The 25,113-nt window shown below is 35.9% G+C and overlaps 1 pseudogene across 1 annotated transcript; it reads right to left on the bottom strand.

Annotated features, from left to right (window-relative positions):
- Window positions 1-352: 352 nt before the first annotated feature.
- LOC307047789 (mitochondrial fission factor-like) lies at window positions 353-857 on the bottom strand (annotated as a pseudogene). The gene has a single exon. The product of its transcript is annotated as a mitochondrial fission factor-like (transcript).
- Between the last annotated feature and the right edge of the window lie 24,256 nt (window positions 858-25,113).

Genomic DNA, 25,113 nt, shown 5'->3' with positions numbered 1-25,113 from the left:
TTTATTTTTTAAACCAACTCCAAATAGAGGGATTTTTTTTTTCCTCCTTGAAAATGTTTTTTTTTTCTAAAAGTCATTAATAATATTTGTGTTTCTAAATCTAATGGTCAAGTTTATATTATTGTTGACCTAGCAGCAGCATATAATACAGTTGTTCACTCTCTTCTTAAAATATTTTATTCTATGGTTTCCTGGATATCACGTTCTCATTGTCTTCCCCTTTTCATTTTGGTTGCATATCCTCAGGCTCTTTGCTGATTCGTCCATCTCTCCCTAACGTTTTGTTTGTTTGTTCACAAATTCTTTATATTTCCAGCTGTTGAGACAACACTTTTGAGAGTTGAGGTTACCTCTAGCGGCAAAACCAGAGCCAACCCTAAGCAGCCAGAATGCTATGGTAATGGAATACATGACCATTTCTCTTTTAGGACCTTCTTTGCTCTCTGCTTCCAGAAGTTGTAGACATCTATTTAATTTGATTATCTTTCGTCCTAATGAAGCTGCATCTACAACAGTCATGTCATCTGAAGTTCCTTCAATCATTGCACCTATGTTAGAAATATTATACATGGAGTCAGTTCTGACCAGCTGTCCATTTTGGCAAACAGAATTTTCACTCATAGAGCACTCTGTTTTTAACCTTCCAATTGCATGGATTTCTTCATTTTGAGGGGTTGGAGGAGGTCTTTCTAAATCCAGAAAATCTAGTGGTCTTTCACTTAGCATAAGCACATGAGGTGGTGTTTTAGTGCCAGTGGTTTAAAGGGAGTTGACTGCACAAGGTCAAGATCTGCTGGTCTTGAAAGTGGAATGTCTTCATTATTTTCTGATACAACAATTCTCCCTGGAACCTGCATAATCACACAAGCAATTAAAGCTCCTTCTCGGAATCCTTGTTCAAGGTCAGCATTTGGTGGTTCTACCTTTAATTTTTCCAGGACCTTCAATTTGCTGACCAATACCTTTGGTGTATTCCATTTCATACTGAATTCAACTAATTTCTACCACCTCAGGAGCAGTGGGAGAAGGAAATGCTGCCCCACTCACTAAATGTGTACCAACTACTGCTTGCTTTTTGGCATTATCTGCTTCTGTGCTTCATATTAAATCCTTTAACTTGTTTATGCATGTGCTGGATTTACAGCCACTTTTGTACCCCTGGGCCTGCTGGAGGGTCTCTGGTGAGGGTCACTGCCTGCTGGCTCCCAGAGGCCACTGGCCAAGCACAGGGAAGCCCTCCCTAATTTTTGAATATTGAAATACTCTGGGGTTCAGTCCATGTTTCTCTTCTCTATTTATATTCACATCCTTGGTAATCTCTTCTAGTCACATGTTTTAAATTTTCTCAGTAGGCTAATGACTCCTATATTCATATCTCTTTTCCAGTTCCTATTCTTGAGCTTCAGTTGTTATAACTAATTCTCTTCTCAAAACTTGCAGCACTTGTAATTTCCCATACCTCATTTACTGAGAAGTCCACTCTTTAGTGGCTCAAGCCAGAAATCTTGAGATCATCTTTAATTTCATTTTTTTCTCACACTTTGCATTCAAACCATATGAGTCCTTGGATTCATCTAATATACCCAAAATTGATTCCTCCCATCTGTGAAGAAATAGCTTATATCAGAAAACAACCTTCATTGTGAGAACAATTAAAAATTGAACAAATACAACACACACACATACACACACACACACACACACACTGCTTTTGTAAGCATCAGAGAACAACTGAGTCAGCTAGACTCTAGGAGGAACAAAGATCCCAAAGAAAAAGGAAAAATTACATTGCATTTTCTCCCTTAAGAATTTGCCAATTTTAATGGAAGAAACTAAGGGAACAAACAGAAAATAGCAGTTCAGAGTTGCTGACAATTGCATGGCCAGGGAGGAGAAACAAAAACCTGTTCAGGGCTCACCAATTAGGGGATATTTTGGAAATATCAGTTTGTTATTTGAAACTTCTGGAGGAACACTAGGAGTAAAGGAAAATTGGAAATAGACAAGTTCTTCAGGACGACTGAAATTCAGTCTCAGATTATATCAAATCTTGTTGGATCAAGGTTATTTACTTTTTTCTAACTACCTGACAGTAATTCTTTAAAAATTACATCTTCTTTTTGAGGAAGATGGTATCATCCTGAAGCTCTGAAATTTCAAATACAATCTCCAGAATTTAGTCAAAATGTAACAAGTATGCAAAAAAATCCATGAAAAAGCAAAAGAAACAAACCAAAAAACAGGAGCAAATGGTCAAATCCAAGAGAAAAAAATTGGAGTTATCATACACAGACTTTAAAGTTACTGTGATTAGTATGTTGGCTAAAATATATGACAAGATGGAGAATATCACCAGAAAATAATGCATATTTTGGAATTGAAAATTACAATATTTATAATAAATGACTTCACAGATAGATTTACCCACACATTGAACAAGTATAAAACTAGTGAATTGGCCTTTAGGTGAGTAAAAATGTCCAATGTAAAACACACAGAGAAAAAAAGAATTATAAGAAACACCAAATGTATGAGACATGGGTAAAATTTGTAATATAGCTGTAATGCGATCTTTGAATGGGATGAGTGAGAGAAGGGGCAGAAGCAATACGAGAAAAGCAACTGGGAATTTTCACAACTGGCAGAAAAAAGTTAAACTACAAATTAAGGAAGCTCTACAAAGACAAGAAGGAGATATAAAAGGACCTCTGCACCTAGTTACATCATTAAAAACAAACAAACAAACAAAAAACTGCTGAAAACCAGCAACAAACAAAAAGTCTAAAAACAGCCAGAGAAAAATAAAGGCATAACACTGTTAAGTAGGAAGAGTAAAACTGAAGGCTAACTTTTCAATCAGAACAACAGAAACCAAAAGAAAACAGAATGAATTTTTTTAAAGATCTGAAAGAATATACCAGCCAACGTAGATTCTAAGTTTCTTGAAAATATCCTTCAAAATGATACCTATGTAAAGATGTTTACAGATAAACAAATTGAAAGACTGTTTTGACTACAAACTTGAAATGTCAAAGGGAATTCCTAGAACAAATGCTAAATTATCCCAAGAAAATATGGCAATGCAGGAAGGGAGACTACAATAGAGGAGATGTATGGGTAAATAAGAAGTAACATTGATGAAAACAATCTCAATGTTTTGAGAGGTTTAAAATATATGCAAAATTAAAATACAGGAATACAATAAGATAACACATGGGAAGGAATGTATGGAATTAAAGAGTTCTAAGTTCTTATTCTAAGTCTGGGCAGTGGTAAAAGTATAGGCCTAGAGAAGACCTTCAGTAAATAAATATATTTGATTTTTTAAATTCATTGTTTCTCAAAATGTGATCACATTTCTTCCATCATTTATCATAATTGGAAATATTGTTGAGTGGAACATATTTTAGGAAATATTGATGCTACACTTATCAGGATTGTTGTAAATCTATAGTCACCAATGGCATTCATGGGAGGAAAAAAATAAATCTCTGAAAAATTCTGAAAGATGATATTAGGGAAAATCTCTCAGACCAATTCTGCAGACCTGATTTTGTGTAGGGAGGTTGAAGCTCTATTCTGTATTCCTTCAGCATAGGTATATTTTTGTGTGATATAAATATTGACCTAATCATATATTGATGTCTATGCTTTTTAAAATTATTTTACCCATAGGTGCAAACCTAATATTAGGTTTGTATTAGATTGCTAGTTCACGTATATCTACTTTGTTTCTTTTGAATTCCACAAAGAAATTTAAATAAAACTTTCAAAATGTAAAATATTTTGAAAAATTTTAGGCCTATTCTTACACACATTACAGGCCAACTTTTTATCTAGATATTTTCTCCTCTTCACCTAATTCAATTTTTGATTATATGGTTCTTTTAGACTATAATTATACTAATTACAGAGATTCTTCTTGAAAATCAGGTTGTGCTACTTCCACACTGCCTCTTAATAGTCGTAATGTAGGGATAAAATTTTACTCAGCAAAGTATATTAGCAATTCAGAATAAGTTTCATAAATAAGGACATAGCATAATTCTATTATTTTAATTACCATGTGCTTAAAGAGGAAAAGGGAAAGTTCTTAATTTTTAAGTTAACCCTTGAGAAATTAGACAATTTAATTCAATAAGCTGCTTAATACTATTTATATAAAAGCAAAACTAAACAATTGGGACTACAGCAAATTAACTTCTGCACAGCAAAGGAAACTATCAACAAAATAAAAAGGCAACCTACTAAGTGAGAGAAACTATTTTCAAATCATATATCTGATAAGGAGTTAATATCCAAAATCTATAAAGAACTTATTCAACTCAGTAGCAAAAAAACAATCTGATTAAAAATGGGTAGAGGACCTGAATAGACATTTTTCCATAGAAGACATACAGATGGCAAACAAGTACATGAAAAGAACGTTTAACATCATTAATCTTCAGAGAAATGCAAATCAAAACCACAAAGAGATGTCAACGCACACTTGTTAGAATGGCTATTATCAAAAAGACAAGAAATAACAAGTATTGGCCAGGATGTGGAGAAAGGGAAACCCTTGTGCACTGTTGGTGGTAATATAACTTGGTGCAGCCACTAGGGAAAACAGTGTGAAGAGTCCTCAAAAAAATCTAAAAATAGAACTACCATATGATCCAACAATACTACCTCTGGGTATTTATCCAAAGAAAATGAAAACCCTAACAAAAAGATATTTTTACTCTCATATTCATTACAGCATTATTTACAATAACCAAGACATGGAAACAAACTGTGTCCATCCATGGATGGATGGATGAATAAAGAAGATGTGGTATATACATACAATGGAGTATTTTTCAGTCATAAAAAAAATAAAATCTTGTCATTTGGGACAACATGAATGGACCTCAAGGGCATCATGCTAAGTGAAACAAGTCAGAGAAAGATAAATGACAAATACCATACCATCTATTTTATATGTGGAATATGATAAACAAAACAAACAAACAAAAAACAAGCACATAAATATAGAGAATAGATTGTTGGTTGCCAGAGGTGGAGGGTGAGAGGGTAGGAGAAATAAATGACAGGTCAAAAGATAAAATATAAAGGTAAAATATAAAAAAGGTAAAATACAAAAAAGTAAAACATAAACAATGACTTGGTCCTTATGGCTAGGTCTGCAAGAGCTAATCCAGTTTTAAGTGAAGTAATAAGAGATCTAGAATAAAGGCCAATCTCTTTTTTTTTTCAACATTTGCTTTGACAATAGAGAAAATAAGGATCTCTCTCTTTGAAATTCTGAGTCCAGAAAGAAGACTAAAGTTAACCATCAATAATAGTATCATCTTTGTAGTCAATTCAGAAAATATTTGCAAAACAAATATGCAAGCTTCAGAAAATCATCAAGATAGAAGTAATACACAGAAAACCATCTTATACCAATAGAGTAAGGCCAAAGATCTGAGTGGGTGAAAAAGCTACTGTATGCTACTATGCCCTAGTCATATACTGTGAAACACTCTGGGACAGAGTCAACTACATTTAAGACTAAACTCACTACAAAGTCTTCATTTGTTTTTATGTTTCAAATTTGACCTTGGAAAGTAAAAAATATTTGGTGATAAACTACCAGGTATAAAGATAATAAAGGACTCAAACCTATCTATTTATCTATCTATCTATCTATCCATCCATCCATCCATCTAATTTATTTTAATGGAAAATTTTTTAATTCTTATATTTTGAATATAATTCTTATATTTTGAAAATTCTTATATATTGGCAATAAAATATACTTCCTTAAGGAGACTAAAATCGCCTACCAAATAAAAACATTGAAAATACAACACTTTTAAAATTAATTATGACCTTTCCATCACTTAGTTTTATTCAGTTAAGGATAACTATTAATGTTACCCTGAAATTTTGTGGTTTTGGTACATTCAATAAGCAATGTTAATCTCTGAACAGAAAAACATACCAATTCAGCAAAATCTATTTTTCCTTGAATGGTTCTTTGATTTGTTTTCCCATGGATACATGGGGAAAAGCTCAAAGGTCGTTAATGCTGGCATTAATATACATTAGTCATTGGAGTAGGCCATTTCCCAACTGGACCCCACCACGTTTTCAATGGCCACCCAATTAATGACCATCTAATTGACTCATCTGCAAATCTTACAAAGCAATAGTTTTGCTAAGTAAATTGAACCTGCCATTGAAAAAACTCTGCAGATCTGAGGGCATAATTAACTCTACTGGGGCACACTTGATCTTAGAAGCCCTGGGGATAATCAATAATTAGTTTCATTCTGAAATGGTTCTGTTTCTATATCCATGACACAATGTTTCTGAATTACTGATGTTTTGACAATTGTTGCTTATTTGGATCAGAACAGAAAAGCTGTAGCTAACTCAAGCTTTATAGCATAATAAACTTTCCAAAGTACCTTGAGATTAAAAACAATCAAAGTAAATGAAGCATCAAGTACTATTTATCTTCCAAAATATTAGTGCTTACAAAAACAAAGGAGGCCAAACAAACAACTCTGTATCCATCACATTCAATGTTATATAGCAGCAACATTTTATTTTATAAAACAAGAGAGAAAATTAAGAGATCTGATTTGCTGATAAACATTCTAACTGTGGCTTCCTGGAAAATTCATGGTTAGAAATTTATGAGCATCACCACTTAATTAAGAGTAAGAATTCTGAACACAGAGAGTATAATCAGTACAATTCATGGAGTTCAGTATTTATGGGACCCATCAGTTAGCAAAAAGAGCAAAAGGGATTGAACACTTTGATAGTCTAATAAGAATTCCAAAAGCTTTTCTAAATGAAGTAAATTCATAAAACTCAAAGTGTATGCTTAGCATATGCTATGTAAATAGGTTTTTAAATACAATTTTCTGGCATCATGACAACATTTGGCTTTAAAGTTAGAAGAAATGTTAAATTATTGAAGCAATCTCTCTGTTCTAATTCAAGAGATGATACTGAAGCAGATTTATCTTTCTGCTTCCCAATTAAAAGGGAGTGTGTCTTGCCCTTTGTGTATTAGGTGAGATCAGATACTATTCCAGAGACATATTAAGCATTTATCCTAGATTTAAGTGCATGTAAAGGAAATGCACACTAATGGTTTCCTAAGTAATAATCACTTTTCCTTTAGTCATGATCACAAGCTGATATTAAAAAGAGTATGCACAGAGGTGTGGCCAAGATGGTAGAGTAGGAAGACCCTGGGCTCACCTCCTCCCATGAGCACACCAAAATTGCAACTATTTACAGAGAAGCTATCAATGAGAATGACCTGAAGGAGAGCAGGCAAGATCTTCCACAACTAAAGATACAAAGAAGGAACCAAAACAAGATAGCTAGGAAAGACAGTGATGCAGAATAGTCAAGACTTATACCCCTGAAGAGGTGACCTACAATTGGGAGGATAATCACTATTTTAGAGGTTCTTCCCGAGAAGAAACGTGTCCAAGCCCCATATTAGGCTCCTCAGCCTGGGGGGTACTACACCAGGAAGTCAAGGCCCCAGGACATCTGGCTTTGAAGGTCAGTGGGGTTTAGATACAGGAGAGCTGGAGGACTGTAGGAAACAGAGACTCTCCTATTAAAAGGTGTGTGCAAAATCTCACACACTCCAAGTCCTAGTGAAGAGGCAGTAATTTGAAAGGAGCCTGGGATAGACACACTAGCTAGAACATCCCAGAGAGGCACGAGGCAACTTCAATTCCCCCTGTGTATACAAACATGATGGCAGCCATTTTTGGGGAGCTCATCTTACCAGGAGAACAATGATACTAGCAAGTGCCTTTTGGGAGGTCTCATCTAGTTTATTAGCAGTAGGGGCTTATCAACCCATGAGTAGGCCAGCACCAGCCTCAACCACCAGCCCCAGGTCCCACAGCCAGTCATACCAGGACCCTGCCCCATTCAAAAGTGGGCCAGCAGCCACAACACAAGGAAAGGCCTGGCAGCCAACTGGGCTGGGGACCAGTCCCACCTACCAGTGTGCCCTCCATTGTTGGTCCTGCCACAACATAAGGTCCCACACAGCCCACATAGGGGGCACCACTATAGGATGTAGCTCTGGTGACCAGAGAAGTGTGTGCTGCTGTGCTCCATAGACTGTCTCCTACATAAGACTGTTTCTCCAAGATCAGGAAATGTAACCAACCTACTTAATACATAGAAATAAACACATTTTGGTACATGTCTCTTTTTGAATTATGGTTTTCTCAGGGTATATGCCCAGTAGTGGGATTGCTGGGTCATATGGTAGTTCTATTTGTAGTTTTTTAAGGAACCTCCATACCAAACTAATAAAAAAATATATATATAATAAAAAAAAAAAAGAAATAAACACAAACAATCAGGCTAAATGAGGAGACAGAGGAATGTGTTCCAAATGAAGGAAGAAGATAAAACCTCAGAAAAAGAATTAAATGAAGTGCAGATAAGCAATCAACCCAATAAAAAGTTCAAGATAATTATCATAAAGATGCTCATTGAACACAAGAGAAGAATGAATGAACACAGTGAGAAATTTAACAGAGTTAGAAAATATAAAGGACCAAACAGAGATGAATACTATAACTGAAATAAAAAATACACTAGAAAAAAAATCAACAGATTAGATGATAGAGAGGAACAGATGAACAAACTGCAAGACATTAGTGGAAATCACCCAAGATGAACAGACAAAAGAAAAAAGAATTTTAAAATATGAGGATAGTTTACAAGACCTCTGTGACAACATCAAGTGTACTAATATTCACAATATAGGAATCTCAGAGGAGAAAAGAGAGAAAGGGGCAAATAACTTATTTGAATAAGTAATAGCTGAAAACTTCACTAATCTAGGAAAGGAAATAGACATTCAGGTCCAGAAAGCACAGAAAGCCCCAAACAAAATGAACCCAAAGAGGCCCACACCAAAACATATAATAATTAAAATGGAAAAAAAAAGGAGTAATCTAAAAGCAAAGGAAAGCAACTAGTTATGTACAAGGGAATTCCCATAACCCCATAAGCTGACTTTTCAACAGAAACTTTGCAAGCTAGAAGGAAGTGGCACAATATATTCAAAGTGATAAAATGAAAAAAAAAAAAACCTACAACCAGGAACAGTCTACCTAGCAAGGCTATCACTCATATTTGAAGAACAGATAAAGAGTTTTACAGAATATCAAAAGCTAAAAGAGTTCAACACCACAGCACCACATAGCTGGCTTAATAAGAAATGTTAAAGGGACTTCTCTAAGTGGAAAAGAAAAGATCACAACTAGAAATATAAAAATTATGAAAGAAAAAATATCATTGGTAAAGGCAAACATACAATAAATGTAGATTAAAATCAAGCACTTATAAAGCTAGTAGGATGATTAAAAGACAAAAGTAATAAAATCATCTATATCCACAATAAGTATTTAGGGATAAACAAAAGGATGTAAAATATGATGTCAAAAACATTAAACATGGAGGGGGGAGGGCAGTAAAAATGAAGGTTTGTGAGAATGTGTTTGAACTTAGCTCATCAACTTAAAATAATCACACATATAACAGAAAAAGAAAGGGATCCAGTCATAACACTAAAGATAGTCATCAAATCACAAGGAAAGTGAACAAAAAAATAAAAGAACAAAGAACTCAAAAACAACCAGAAAAGAATTAACAAAATGGTAATAAGTACATACTTATCAATAATTACTTTAAATTTCAGTAGACAAAATGCTCCAATCAAAAGACAGGGTGGCTGAATGAATTAAAAAATTGAGACGCATATATATATTGCCTACAAGAGACTCACTTCAGACCTAAAGTCACACACAGACTGAAAGTGAGGGGATGAAAGAAGTTATTTTCTGAAAATGGAAACAAAAAGAAAGCTGTGGTAGCAATACTTACACCAGACAAAAATAGACTTTAAAACAAAGACTGTAACAAGAGACAAAGAAGGACATTACATAATGATAAAGAGGTCAATCTAAGAAGAAGATATAACAGTTGTAAAGAAGAAGATATAACAGTTGTAAATATTTATGCACCCAACATAGGAGCACTTAAATATATAAAGCAAATATTAACAAACATAAAGGGAGAAATTGACAGTATCACAGTAATAGTAGGGGACTTTAACACCCCACTTACATCAATGGACAGATCATCCAGACAGAAAATCAATAAGGAAATAGGAAATACTGGCCTTAAATGGCTCATTAGACCATATATATATATATCATATATATATATGATGTTCCATCCAAAAACAGAATACACATTGTTTTTCAAGTGTACATGGAACATTCTCCAATATAGAACCCATGCTAGGCCACAAAACAAGTCTCAATACATTTAAGAAGATTGAAATCATATCATGCATCTTTTCTGACCACAAATGTATGAGAATAGAAATAACTACAAGAAAAAACTGCAAAATACACAAACACATGGAGGCTAAATATGCTACTAACTATAAATGGGTCACTGAAGAAATCAAACAAGAAATTAAAAAATACTGGGAGACAAGTGAAAAATTGAAACACAATCCATCATCTAAAATCTATGGAATGCAGCAATAGCAGTTCTAAGAGGGTAGTTTATAGCAATACAACCCAACCTCAGGAGAAAGAAAAAAAATCTCAATCTAACATTACACTTAAAATAACTGGAAAAGGAAGAATAAACACAACCGATGTTATTGGAAGGAAAAGAATAATAAAGATCCAATCAGAAATAAATGAAATAGAGACCAAAAAAATCACTAGAAAAGATACATGGGGGCTTCCCTGGTGGCACAGTGGTTGAGAGTCTGCCTGCCATTGCAGGGGACACGGGTTCATGCCCCGGTCTGGGAGGATCCCACATGCCACGGAGCGGCTGGGCCTGTGAGCCATGGCTGCTGAGCCTGCGCATCCGGAGCCTGTGCTCCGCAATGGGAGAGGCCACAACAGTGAGAGGCCCGCATACCGTGGAAAAAAAAAAAAAAAAAGATACATGAATCTAAGAGCTGGTTCTTTGAAAAGATAAGCAAAATTGACAAACCTTTAGCCGGATTCATCAAGAAGAAAGACAGAGGGCCCAAATCAATAAAATCCTAAATGAAAGAGAAGTTACAACACAGAAACACAAAGGATCATAAGAGATTACTATGAACAATTACATACCAATGAAATGGACAACCTAAAAAAATGGGTATGCTCCTAGAAGCCTAAAATCTCCCAAGACTGAATCAGGGAGAAATATAAAATATGATCAAATTGATTACCAGAATTGAAAATGAACCACTAATAAAAAATTCCCAACACACAAAAGTTTAAGACCAGATAATTTCACAGGTGGATTCTACAAAATATTAAAAGAAGAATTAAGACCCATCCTCTCAAACTATTCCAAAAATATTGAATGGAAAAGAACATTTCTAAACTTATTCTATGAGGCCAGAGTCACTCTGATACCATAATCCAACAAAAGCACCATAATAAGAGAAAATTACATGCCAATATCACCAATGAACATAGATGCAAAAATTCTCAACAAAATGCCAGCAAAGCAAATTCTACAGTACACTCAAAGGATCATACAGCATGATCAAGTGGACTTTGTCCCAGGGATACAAGGTTGGTTCAATATCCACAAATCAATCAATGTGACACACCATGTTAACAAATTAAATAACAATTATATGATCATCTCAATAGATGCAGAAAAAACTTTTGACAAAATTCAACATATCATAAAAACTGAACAAAGTGGGTATAGAGAGAACATACCTCAACATAATAAAAGCCATATGTATCAAACTCACAGCCAATATCATACTCAGCAATGAAAAGCTGAAAACATTTCCTCTAATATCAGGAACAAGACAAGATGCTCACACTTAACCATTTTTACTCAACATAGTACTGGGAGTTCTAGCAATAACAATCAAACAAAGAAACAATAAAGAAATAAAAGGAATCCAAATTGGAAAGGAAAGAGTAAAACTGTCACTGCAGATGATATACTATAGATAGAAAATCCTAAAGATACCACCAAAAAAATTATAAGAACTCAATGAATTCATTAAAGTGTCAATATAAAATTAATATAGAGAAATCTGTTGTGTTTCCATGCACTAACAATGAATTACCAGAAAGATAAATTAAGAAAACAATCCCATTTACAATTTCATATAAAGGAATAAAATACCTAGGAATAAATCTAACCAAGGAGGTAAGAGACCTATACTCAAAAAAAATAAGACATTGATGAAACAAATTGGAGACAACACAAGCCAATGAAAAGATATACTGTGCTCATGGATTGGAAGAATTAATGTTGTAAAAATGACCATATTACAGCTGGTAATCCTTGGATTCAATTCAATCCCTATCAAAATACCAATGGCATTTTTTCATACAACTAGAACAAATAATTCTAAAATTCATATGAAAACAAAAAAGATTCAAAATAGCCAAACAATCTTGAGAAAGAAGAACAAAACCTGGAAGCTCTCACATCCTGATTTCAAACTATACCACAAAGACACAGATCAATGGAACAGAATAGAGACCTCAGGAGTAAACCCACACCTACATGATTAATCAATGTATCATAAAAGAGGCAAGAATATAAAATGGGGAAAAAAGCCTCTTCAACAGTGTTGTGAAAACTAGACAGCTACATTCAAAAGAATCAAAATTGCCTACTTTCTCACACCATATACAAAGAAAAAAAGAAAAGAAAAAACTCAGAATTGATTAAAAACTTAAATGTAAGACCTAAAACTCCTAGAAGAAAGTGTACGCAACATGCCTTTTGACATGAGTCTTAGAAATAATAATTTGGATTTGTCTCCTTGGGTAAGGGAAACAAAAACAAAAACAAATGCGGAAACACATAAAAATGTACCTACTTTAGAAATGTAGTGTTTGAAGATGGCGGAGGAGTAAGACGCGGAGATCACCTTCCTCCCCACGGATACACCAGAAATGCAGCTGCACGTGGAGCAACTCCTACAGAGCACCTACTGAGCGCTGGCAGAGGACCCCAGACCTCCCAAAGGGCAAGAAACTCCCCACATAGCTGGGTAGGGCAAAGCGGAGAGATTCCCGCGCAGAGGATCGGTGCCGAGCGGCACTCACCAGCCCGAGAGCCTTGTCTGCTCGCCCGCCGGGGCGGGCGGCGCTGAAAGCTGAGGCTCGGACTTCGGTCAGAGCGCAGGGAGAGGACTGGGGCTGGCGGCGAGAACTCAGCCTGAAGGGGGCTAATGTGCCACAGCTAGCCGGGAGGGAGTCCGGGAAAACTCTGGAGCTGCCGAAGAGGCAAGAGACTTTTTCTACCCTCTTGGTTTCCTGGTGCGCGAGGAGAGAGGATTAAGAGCGCTGCTTAAAGGGGCTCCACAGACGGGCGCGAGTCGCGACTGAAAGCGCGGAGCCCAGTGACGGGCGTGGGACGCTGGGGCTGCTGCTGCCGTCGCCAAGAGGCCTGTGTGCGAGCGCAGGTCACTGTCCATACCGCCCTTCCGGGAGCCTGTGCAGCCCGCCACTGCCGGGGCCCCGGGATCCAGGGTCGGCTTCCCTGGGAGAACGCACGGCGCGCCTCGGGCTGGTGCAACGTCACGCCGACCTCTGCCGCTGCAGGCTCGCCCCGCACACCGTGCCCGTCCCTCCCGCCCGGCCTGAGTGAGCCAGAGTCCCCGAAGAGGCTGCTCCTTTAACCCTGTCCTGTCTGAGCGAAGAACAGACGCCCTCCTGCGACCTACACGCAGAGGCGGGGCCAAATCCAAAGCTGAGACCCGGGAGCTGTGAGAACAAAGAAGAGAAAGGGAAACCTCTCCCAGCAGCCTCAGAAGCAGCGGATTAAAGCTCCACAATCAACTTAATGTACCCTGCATTTGTGGAATACATGAATAGACAACAAATCATCCCAAATTGAGGAGCCAAGAGTCAGTGCTGTGCCTCTGAGGTGGGAGAGCCAACTTCAGGACACTGGTCCACAAGACACCTCTCAGCTCCACATAATATCAAACGGCGAAAATCTTACAGAGATCTCCATCTCAACACCAGCACCCAGCTTCACTCAACGACCAGCAAGCTACAGTGCTGGACACCCTATGCCAAACAACTAGCAAGACAGGAACACAACGCCACCCATTAGCAGAGAGGTGGCCTAAAATCATAAAAAGTCCGCAGACACCCCAAAACACACCACCAGACGTGGACCTGTCCACCAGAAAGACAAGATCCAGCCTCATCCACCAGAACACAGGCACTAGTCCCCTCCAACAGGAAGCCTACACAACCCACTAAACCAACCTTAGCCACTGGGGACAGACACCAAAAACAACGGGAACTACGAACCTGCAGCCTGCAAAAAGGAGACCCCAAACACAGTAACATAAGCAAAATGAGAAGACAGAAAAACACACAGCAGGAGAAGGAGCAAGATAAAAACCTACCAGACCTAACAAATGAAGAGGTAATAGGCAGTCTACCTGAAAAAGAATTCAGAATAATGATGGTAAAGATGATCCAAGATTCTATTTCCCAGATCCAAAATCTTGGAAATAGAATAGACAAAATGCAAGAAACAGTTAACAAGGACCTAGAAGAACTAAAGATGAATCAAGCATCGATTAAAAACACAATAAATGAAATGAAAAATACTCTAGATGGGATCAATAGCAGAATAACTGAGGCAGAAGAACGGATAAGTGAGGTGGAAGATAAAATAGTGGAAATAACTGCTGCAGAGCAAAATAAAGAAAAAAGAATGAAAAGAACAGAGGACAGTCTCAGAGACCTCTGGGACAACATTAAACGCACCAACATTCGAATTATAGGGGTTCCAGAAGAAGAAGAGAAAAAGAAACGGACTGAGAAAATATTTGAAGAGATTATAGTTGAAAACTTCCTTAATATGGGAAAGGAAATAGTTAATCAAGTCCAGGAGGCACAGAGCGTCCCATACAGAATAAATCCAAGGAGAAATACGCCAAGACACATATTAATCAAACTGTCAAAAATTAAACACAAAGAAATCATATTAAAAGCAGCAAGGCAAAAACAACAAATAACACACAAGGGAATCCCCATCAGGATAACAGCTGATCTCTCAGCAGAAACTCTACAAGCCAGAAGGGAGTGGCAGGACATAATTAAAGTGATGAAGGAGGAAAACCTGCAACCAAGAGTACTCTACCCAGCAAGGATCTCATTCAGATTTGATGGAGAAATTAAAACGTTTACAGACAAGCAAAAGCTGAGAGAGTTCAGCACCATCAAACCAGCTTTACAACAAATGCTAAAGGAACTTCTCTAGGCAAGAAACACAACAGAAGGAAAAGACCTACTAATAACGAACCCAAAACAATTAAGAAAATGGGAATAGGAACATACATATCGATAACTACCTTAAATGTAAATGGACTAAACGCTCCCACCAAAAGACACAGATTGGCTGAATGGATACAAAAACAAGACCCATATATATGCTGTCTACAAGAGACCCACTTCAGACCTAGAGACACATACAGACTGAAAGTAAGGGGATGGAAAAAGATATTCCATGCAAATGGAAACCAAAAGAAAGCTGGAGTAGCAATTCTCATATCAGACAAAATAGACTTTAAAATAAATACTACTAGAAGAGACAAAGAAGGACACTACATAATGATCAAGGGATCGATCCAAGAAGAAGATATAACAATTGTAAATATTTATGCACCAAACATAGGAGCACCTCAATACATAAGGAAAACACTAACAGCCATAAAAGGAGAAATCGACAGTAACACACTCATAGTAGGGGACTTTAACACCCCACTTTCACCAATGGACAGATCATCCAAAATGAAACTAAATAAGGAAACACAAGCTTTAAATGATACATTAAACAAGATGGACTTAATTGATATTTATAGGACATTCCATCCAAAAACAACAGAATACACATTTTTCTCAAGTGCTCATGGAACATTCTCCAGGATAGATCATATCTTGGGTCACAAATCAAGCCTTGGTAAATTTAAGAAAATTGAAATTGTATCAAGTATCTTTTCCGACCACAATGCTATGAGACTAGATATCAATTACAGGAAAAGAGCTATAAAAAATACAAACACATGGAGGCTAAACAATACATTACTTAATAACGAAGTGATCACTGAAGAAATCAAAGAGGAAATTTAAAAATACCTAGAAACAAATGACAATGGAGACACGACGACCCAAAACCTATGGGATGCAGCAAAAGCCGTTCTAAGAGGGAAGTTTATAGCACTACAATCCCACCTTAAGAAACAGGAAATATCTCGACTAAACAACCTAACCTTGCACCTAAAGCAAATAGAGAAAGAAGAACAAAAACATCCCAAAGTTAGCAGAAGGAAACACATCATAAAAATCAGATCAGAAATAAATGAAAAAGAAATGAAGGAAACGATAGCAAAGATCAATAAAACTAAAAGCTGGTTCTTTGAGAAGATAAACAAAATTGATAAACCATTAGGCAGACTCATCAAGAAAAAAAGGGAGAAGACTCAAATCAATAGAATTAGAAATGAAAAAGGAGAAGTAACAACTGACACTGCAGAAATACAAAAGATCATGAGAGATTACTACAAGCAACTCTATGCCAATACAATGGACAACCTGGAAGAAATGGACAAATTCTTAGAAATGCACAACCTGCCAAGACTGAATCAGGAAGAAATAGAACATATGAACAGACCAATCACAAGCACTGAAATTGAAACTGTGATAAAAAATCTTCCAACAAACAAAAGCCCAGGACCAGATGGCTTCACAGGCAAATTCTATCAAGCATTTAGAGAAGAGCTAACACCTATCCTTCTCAAACTCTTCCAAAATATAGCAGAGGGAGGAACACTCCCAAACTCATTCTACGAGGCCACCATCACCTTGATACCAAAACCAGGCAAGGATTTCACAAAGAAAGAAAACTACAGGCCAATATCACTGATGAACATAGATGCAAAAATCCTCAACAAAATACTAGCAAACAGAATCCAACAGCACATTAAAAGGATCATACACCATGATCAAGTGAGGTTTATCCCAGGAATGCAAGGATTCTTCAATATACGCAAATCAATCAACGTGATACACCATATTAACAAATTGAAGGAGAAAAACCATATGATCATCTCAATAGATGCAGAGAAAGCTTTCGACAAAATTCAACACCCATTTATGATAAAAACCCTGCAGAAAGTAGGCATAGAGGGAACTTTCCTCAACATAATAAAGGGCATATATGACAAACCCACAGCCAGCATCGTCCTCAATGGTGAAAAACTGAAACCATTTCCACTAAGATCAGGAACAAGACAAGGTTGCCCACTCTCACCACTCTTATTCAACATAGTTTTGGAAGTTTTAGCCACAGCAATCAGAGAAGAAAAGGAAATAAAAGGAATCCAAATTGGAAAAGAAGAAGTAAAGCTGTCACTGTTTGCAGATGTCATGATACTATACATAGAGAATCCTAAAGATGCTACCAGAAAACTACTAGAGCTAATCAATGAATTTGGTAAAGTTGCAGGATACAAAATTAATGCACAGAAATCTCTGGCATTCCTATATACTAATGATGAAAAATCTGAAAGTGAAATCAAGGAAACACTCCCATTTACCATTGCAACAAAAAGAATAAAATATCTAGGAATAAACCTACCTAAGGAGACAAAAGACCTGTATGCAGAAAATTATAAGACACTGATGAAAGAAATTAAAGATGATATAAATAGATGGAGAGATATACCATGCTCCTGGATTGGAAGAATCAATATTGTGAAAATGACTCTACTACCCAAAGCAATCTACAGATTCAATGCAATCCCTATCAAACTACCACTGGCATTTTTCACAGAACTAGAACAAAAAATTTCACAATTTGTTTGGAAACACAAAAGACCCCGAATAACCAAAGCAATCTTGAGAATGAAAAATGGAGCTGGAGGAATCAGGCTCCCTGACTTCAGACTATACTACAAAGCCGCAGTAATCAAGACAGTATGGTACTGGCACAAAAACAGAAAGATAGATCAATGGAACAGGATAGAAAGCCCAGAGATAAACCCACGGACATATGGTCACCTTATCTTTGATAAAGGAGGCAGGAATGTACAGTGGAGAAAGGACAGTCTCTTCAATAAGTGGTGTTGGGAAAACTGGACAGGGACATGTAAAAGTATGAGATTAGATCACTCCCTAACACCATACACAAAAATAAGCTCAAAATGGATTAAAGACCTAAATTTAAGGCCAGACACTATCAAACTCTTAGAGGAAAACATAGGCAGAACACTCTATGACATAAATCACAGCAAGATCCTTTTTGACCCACCTCCTAGAGAAATGGAAATAAAGACAAAAATAAACACATGGGACCTAATGAAACTTCAAAGCTTTTGCACAACAAAGGAAACCATAAACAAGACCAAAAGACAACCCTCAGAATGGGAGAAAATATTTGCAAATGAAGCAACTGACAAAGGATTAATCTCCAAAATTTATAAGCAGCTCATGCAGCTCAATAACAAAAAAACAAACAACCCAATCCAAAAATGGGCAGAAGACCTAAATAGACATTTCTCCACAGAAGATATACAGACTGCCAACAAACACATGAAAGGATGCTCAACATCTTTACTCATTAGAGAAATGCAAATCAAAACTACAATGAGATATCATCTCACACCAGTCAGAATGGCCATCATCAAAAAATCTAGAAACAATAAATGCTGGAGAGGGTGTTGAAAAAAGGGAACACTCTTGCACTGCTGGTGGGAATGTGAATTGGTACAGCCACTATGGAGAACGGTATGGAGGTTCCTTAAAAAACTACAAATAGAACTACCATATGACCCAGCAATCCCACTACTGGGCATATACCCTGAGAAAACCATAATTCAAAAAGAGACATGTACCAAAATGTTCATAGCAGCCCTATTTACAATAGCCCAGAGATGGAAACAACCTAAGTGTCCATCATCGGATGAATGGGTAAAGAAGATGTGGCACATATATACAATGGAATATTACTCAGCCATAAAAAGAAATGAAATTGAACTATTTGTAATGAGGTGGATGGACCTAGAGTCTGTCATACAGAGTGAAGTAAGTCAGAAAGAGAAAGACAAATACTGTATGCTGACACATATATATGGAATTTAAGAAAAAAAAGGTCATGAAGAACTTAGGGGTAAGACAGGAATAAAGACACAGACCTACTAGAGAATGGACTTGAGAATATGGGGAGGGGGAAGGGTAAGCTGTGACAAAGTGAAAGAGCGGCATGGACATATATACACTACCAAACGTAAGGTAGATAGCTAGTGGGAAGCAGCCGCATAGCACAGGGAGAACAGCTCGGTGCTTTGTGACCGCCTGGAGGGGTGGGATAGGGAGGGTGGGAGGGAGACGCAAAAGGGAGGGGATATGGGAACATATGTATACATATAACTGATTAAATTTGTGATAAAGCAAAAAATTAAAAATTAAAAAAAAAAAATGCGACTACATCAAACTTAAAAGCTTTTGCACAATGAAGGAAACCACTAACAAAATGAAAAGGCAGCATACTGAATGGGAGAAGATATTTTCAAATGACATATCTGATAAGGAATTAATATCCAAAATACACAAAGAACTAATACAACTCAATAACAAAACAAACTGATTAATAAATGGGAAGAGGACCTGAATAGACATGTTTCCAGAGAAGACATACAGATGGCCAACAGGCACATGAGAAGATGCTCAACGTCCTGATGATCTGCGAAATGCAAATCAAAATCATAATGACACAGCACCTCACACCTGTAAGAATGGCTATCATCAAAAAAGACAGGAAACTATAAGTGTTGTAAATTGGTGTAGCCACTATGAAAAACAGAAAGGGGATTCCTCAAATAAAATAAAAGTAGAAATGCAATATGATCCAGCAATTCCACTTCTGGTTATTTACTCAAAGAAAACAAAAACACTAAATCAAAAAGATATATGCACTCCATTTTCATTGGAGCACTATTTATAGTAGCCAAGATATGGAAGCATTTTAAGTGTTTATCAACAGATGAATGGATAAAGAAGATGTGTGTGTGTGTGTGTGTGTGTGTGTGTGTGTGTATATATATATATATATGTATACACATATACATATATATGTATGTATGTACACAGTGAAATATTACTCAGCCATAAAAAATGAAATCTTGCCTCTTGCCACAATATGTGTGGATCTAGAAAGCATTATGCTAAGTGAAATAAATCAGACAGTAAAAGATGAATGCTGCATAATCTCACTTATATGTGGAATCTAAAAAACAAAGCAAAACAAAATGAGAACAGACTTATAGATACAGAGAATAAACCAGTGGTTTTCAGAAGGGAGGGGCATGGTGGGGTGACAAATATGTGAAAGGAATTATTTAATATATGTCATTATTTATATAATAAATATTTATTATAAATCATGAGGATGTATTATATAGCATAAGGTATATGGTTAATGATACAGTGATAACTTTGTAAGGGGACAGAGGGTTACTAGAATTATTGTGGTGATCATATCATAATGTATGAAAACATCAAATCCTTTTGTAGTACACCTGAAACTAACATAATATTGTACATCAACTATATTTCAACTGAAAAAAAAAAGAGTAAGCACACCACATTGTAATTTCACTAATATATGCTAATTCTAGTTGGAACTAAAAAATAGGACAGAATAATGTTAGTGCAGTAGATTTCAAATTATGCAGCATACTGACTTTTTACTGAATTATGAAAATATGTAATTTATGATACTACTGTATGACTGTCAGATAGGGTATTTAAAGAAATAAGGAGTATGGGAAAAAGTTGTATAACCTTTCTATGTCTAAGTAGACAAACGTATAGCTTGAGAGCAAAACTGTGTCATAAAACAGAACTTTTCTTCTGGGTGAATTAAAGAATTGAGTTTCTGGGAGTTCCCTGGTGGTCCAGTGGTTAGGACTCTGTGCTTCCACTGCAGGGGGCACGGGTTCAATCCCTCGTCAGGGAAATAAGATCCCACAATCTGCATGGTGCAGCCAATAAAAAAATTAATTAATTTAAAAATTATTTTAAATAATTTTCCAAGTTTCTAAGTAGCGGAGACCCTAGTTGATGTGTTCTGACATTCACCTGGATGTCTAATATTTATATGGCCACAAATAATCCAGTCTAACTTGGGTTTGTTGGCATGCTTGTCTCTTCAGAAACCTTGGAACAATGAAATATAAAATTATGAGCTAGAATTTTCTCTCAATCAATGAATGCAGAAAAGAACACCTTTAACAATTTACATGAGAAAATAATTTCAGTTTGTGTCTGAAAGTCAAGAGGAGAGAGAACCTGATGTGAAATATATAAGGAGTCATCTATTGCACAGTTCAAGGATTATGGCTCTGGAGTCAGACTCCATGTTTATAATACAAACTTCACTATTTACTAGTTTGTGTGACCCAGAACAACTTTAATGAACCGCTCTTTGATCTGTTTCCCCATTTGTAAACTGGAATTAGAATTAGTAATTAGAAATATGATTATTATGAGGGTTCCATAAGAAAATACATGTAAATGTATGAAAGAAAAATGACAATTACTATTCTGATTGTTCTCAAGATGATGTTTCTAAATTAAATGCTAGTAATAATAACTCATATTTATTGATTACTTACTAGGTTCTAGAAATCTTGCATATACTAAGTTTTTTAATTCTCACAACTCACCATGGGGTAAGTATTATTTTACAGATGAAGAAAGGGAAGCACAGAGAAATAAAGTAATTAGCCCAAGGTCACATAAATAGCATTGTTGAGTTGAAGTGGTCTAGGCTAGAATATCATATGACTGAGCAATACAACGTGGCGTCATAGTAAGCCAAAATGGCTGCTCTATCCTGTTCTTGGAAGCTGAAATCTTTAAGCTGCAGAGTCTGGAGGGAGCAGCTACTGAATGGGTAATGAAACTGATGTAATTTCAGGAAAAAGCACCCTTCATACCTAACAGAGGAAGACAGCACTACTACATTACCATATCTAGAAAATTGTTTTGTTTTTGATATCTTATAAAACTAAGTTTTTGCATGCACAGGGCAAAATAGACAGAATATATATAGGAAAAGTATCTATCAATGAAGACTTAAGTCAGTCAATATATTTTCATAAGTTTTCTCATGTTTCAAGTGGTAAAAAAACAACTGCCCAGCATTTGTGAGGAGTTTCATTAGATTAAATGAGATAATAGTATAAAAAGTTCTGAGAATAAAAATTAGTATATTGATAAAATATAAGATACCATTTTTATTAATCAGTTGGGAAATAATTTGTATAAGTTTATAATCTCAAACTTAACTTTAACTTGGGAGTATTACTGTAAGATAAACTTCCAGGGAGAATACATTCAAAACCTGTAATTTTTCAAAGAATATTTCAAATCTACCCTCTAAGCAACTGCTTCACTTTAAATTTCATTAAACTTCCTCTTATCCAGGTGTCATTTGTCCTTTCCAGCATAGATGTTTAGGGCTGGACATAACCTTAGAGCCAACATGGAGGTGACCAACAGTCTTCTCAATAGAAGTGTTTTTGCATTAGAGACTCATATCCTTGTAACATTTTCAATAACTTGTGAATAAACACTATCTCAAAGAACTTGATGAAGGATAAACTTTTAAGAGTTCACTGTTCCTTTAAATAACAAATTTGAACTCTTGCAGAAAAAGTAGTGTAGGCTACAATTTTCAGTTAACTTTAAATTTCTGAAGCTATTTTTATTCTATGGAAAATGGAAGAAATATTTTTAAATCAAAATGAAGCAAAGGTAATGTGAAGACAACACCATGTTGTGCTTGGAATACAATATTTCTTGAAGATTAGACTGTGCATTTCAGCACAGTCTGTATTTTTCCTTTAAACAATTTACTTCTGCCACCACTCTATTTTGTGCTGGAGATTTTGAAAGCTAATTAAAGCCATATTGAATGTTTTGGAGTAAAACTAAACAATGATAAATTTTCAGAATATTTTTGTGTTCAAGGTTTAAAAGTTTCCAAGGAGAAAATGCATCACCTCCTCACTTCTATGTGGCCTTCATTTCTAATGTGGCAGCATCTAGCACACTGAATAAAACTCTGAGGATTCAAACTCAGAAATTGAAATATAACGACATAACATTTATGATTTTTCTGAAATATTTTCTAAGTCAAAATAAACTTGGACTTTTGCTAAATTTAAGACAATGGTGATTTTATTTGCTTTTTAAACTTATTTAAGAAGTTGATATTGTATCAAATTTTTTAGGAAAACAGATTAAGTTTTATACATCTCAGTTGTACCACAATAGTTCTCTAAATTTCCTCTCAATTAAGTAAAATGATCGGACAAATTATTAGTGTCTAGGGCTATAATATATTAAAACTAAAAATATCACAGCCAGAAATTGCTACTGGTCCCCTAAATTAACTCACACTGACAGTCTTCTGATTCCAGGGAGTAAATAAAATATCTCACCTGTTGTCATGACCACGCTTTTCCACTTTATGATAGTTATTCAACCATTTATCTTATGAATCTCCAAACTTTATTATTATTACCTGGCAGTCATTTGCCACTTAGCACTGGAGCAGCCAAAGCCTTGTTTCAGTTCATCTCCTGCAACAATTTAGCTGAAGCTGAAGGCAGACAAGGGTGAGAAGCAGAGTTACACGCCTCACCTGAGGTAGCCTCTAGTCATAATCAGCAACTATCTTGGACTCTTAGCTACTTACCAGTGCATCTAGGGAAACATTTCTTTCAGTTGACTTTTTCCTTAATAAGGACTGTTTCTGCAGTGAATCTCTGAAACAGTGTTGGGGACTCCTCTCACCCCAAACCATTACCTCTACAACTAGCTGAAATACCTTGGCTGTTTCTTATTTCAGAACTAGTGCTTTCTCCCCCTATATACTACTTGGCAATTACTCCTTTTTTTTTAATCTCCTCTTGCTTCAGCCATAAGGTTGGGCAATGTCTCATATTTTACTATCAAATTTTCTAATGGAGACATGGCTTGCAGAGTAAAAAGCTCTGGCTCTCTTACGTCGTGCTTTAAGAAATAGAATATATAACCATAAGCATGTAGTGAATCACCCTGTACTTTATTTAGTCTTCTTTCCTCTCTCTGGCACCTGCTCTTCAATTCTTCACTTCCCAGTTCCAAACAATCATTAATAGAAAGAAGAGAAGACTTTCAATTTCCTTCTCTCTTTTCCAAACCTTTCAGCCTGTAGGGCCCTGTTTTAGTCATCTTTGTATCACAAACACATAGAACAAATCATGTTCATTGCAGGCAGACGTGGTTAGAAATTTTATATTTAAATTTGAAGTTGTATTTGATGCTCATTATAACCTGCATGCAAGTGCTGGGTAAGAAGGACACACAGTACAGCTGATTTCATTCCTGCTCCTTGTGCAGTTAGCCTGGTGTATTATAGATTCTTAATACTAAAATCTGTAAGGAACTATTCAAACTGCAAGTTACCATTTTAGTGTCCAAAGTCTAAGATTGGCACCAAATTTGCAAAAATAAAAAAATCATGAGGCCAGAAATGTCCTTAAAAAATGATGTACATGTATTTTAAAAAAACGTTTTAAATGTTCAAAGCCTGATACTAAAAGTACCATATCTTCTCAGTTCTGCCAGCCAAAAGAACATTTTGATAACTAGTATAATGATGTTAAAACAAAATTTTATATTTTTCAATCATTATCTGACTAAAGTATCCATGTTATAGAAGACAGTTTCTAGCCAATGCAAATTTTAAAAGGTCTAATAAAATTTTAATAATCATCTTATAAGGCAAATAGATTCAATTTTATTGTGCATAAATGAGTCACCCTCTCCTCATTTAAGTCTTCATCATCTTTCAATTTAGAAGTAATATAACATCAGTAGTTCTTCCCTAACATTGTATTTCAATAAACCTCAGGTGTTTACTGCAATCAGATTAATTTGTACCAACAAGGTATAGCCAATTTTAAAAGAGAACTAGAATAGGTGGATGATTTGGAATATTGCCTTAATATGG

This window comes from Hyperoodon ampullatus (assembly GCF_949752795.1).
Source record: "Hyperoodon ampullatus genome assembly, chromosome: 2".
In the NCBI taxonomy this organism is placed as follows: domain Eukaryota; kingdom Metazoa; phylum Chordata; class Mammalia; order Artiodactyla; family Ziphiidae; genus Hyperoodon; species Hyperoodon ampullatus.
The sequence above is the reverse complement of the archived record's forward strand: the minus strand, read 5'-3'. Positions and strand labels throughout refer to the sequence as shown.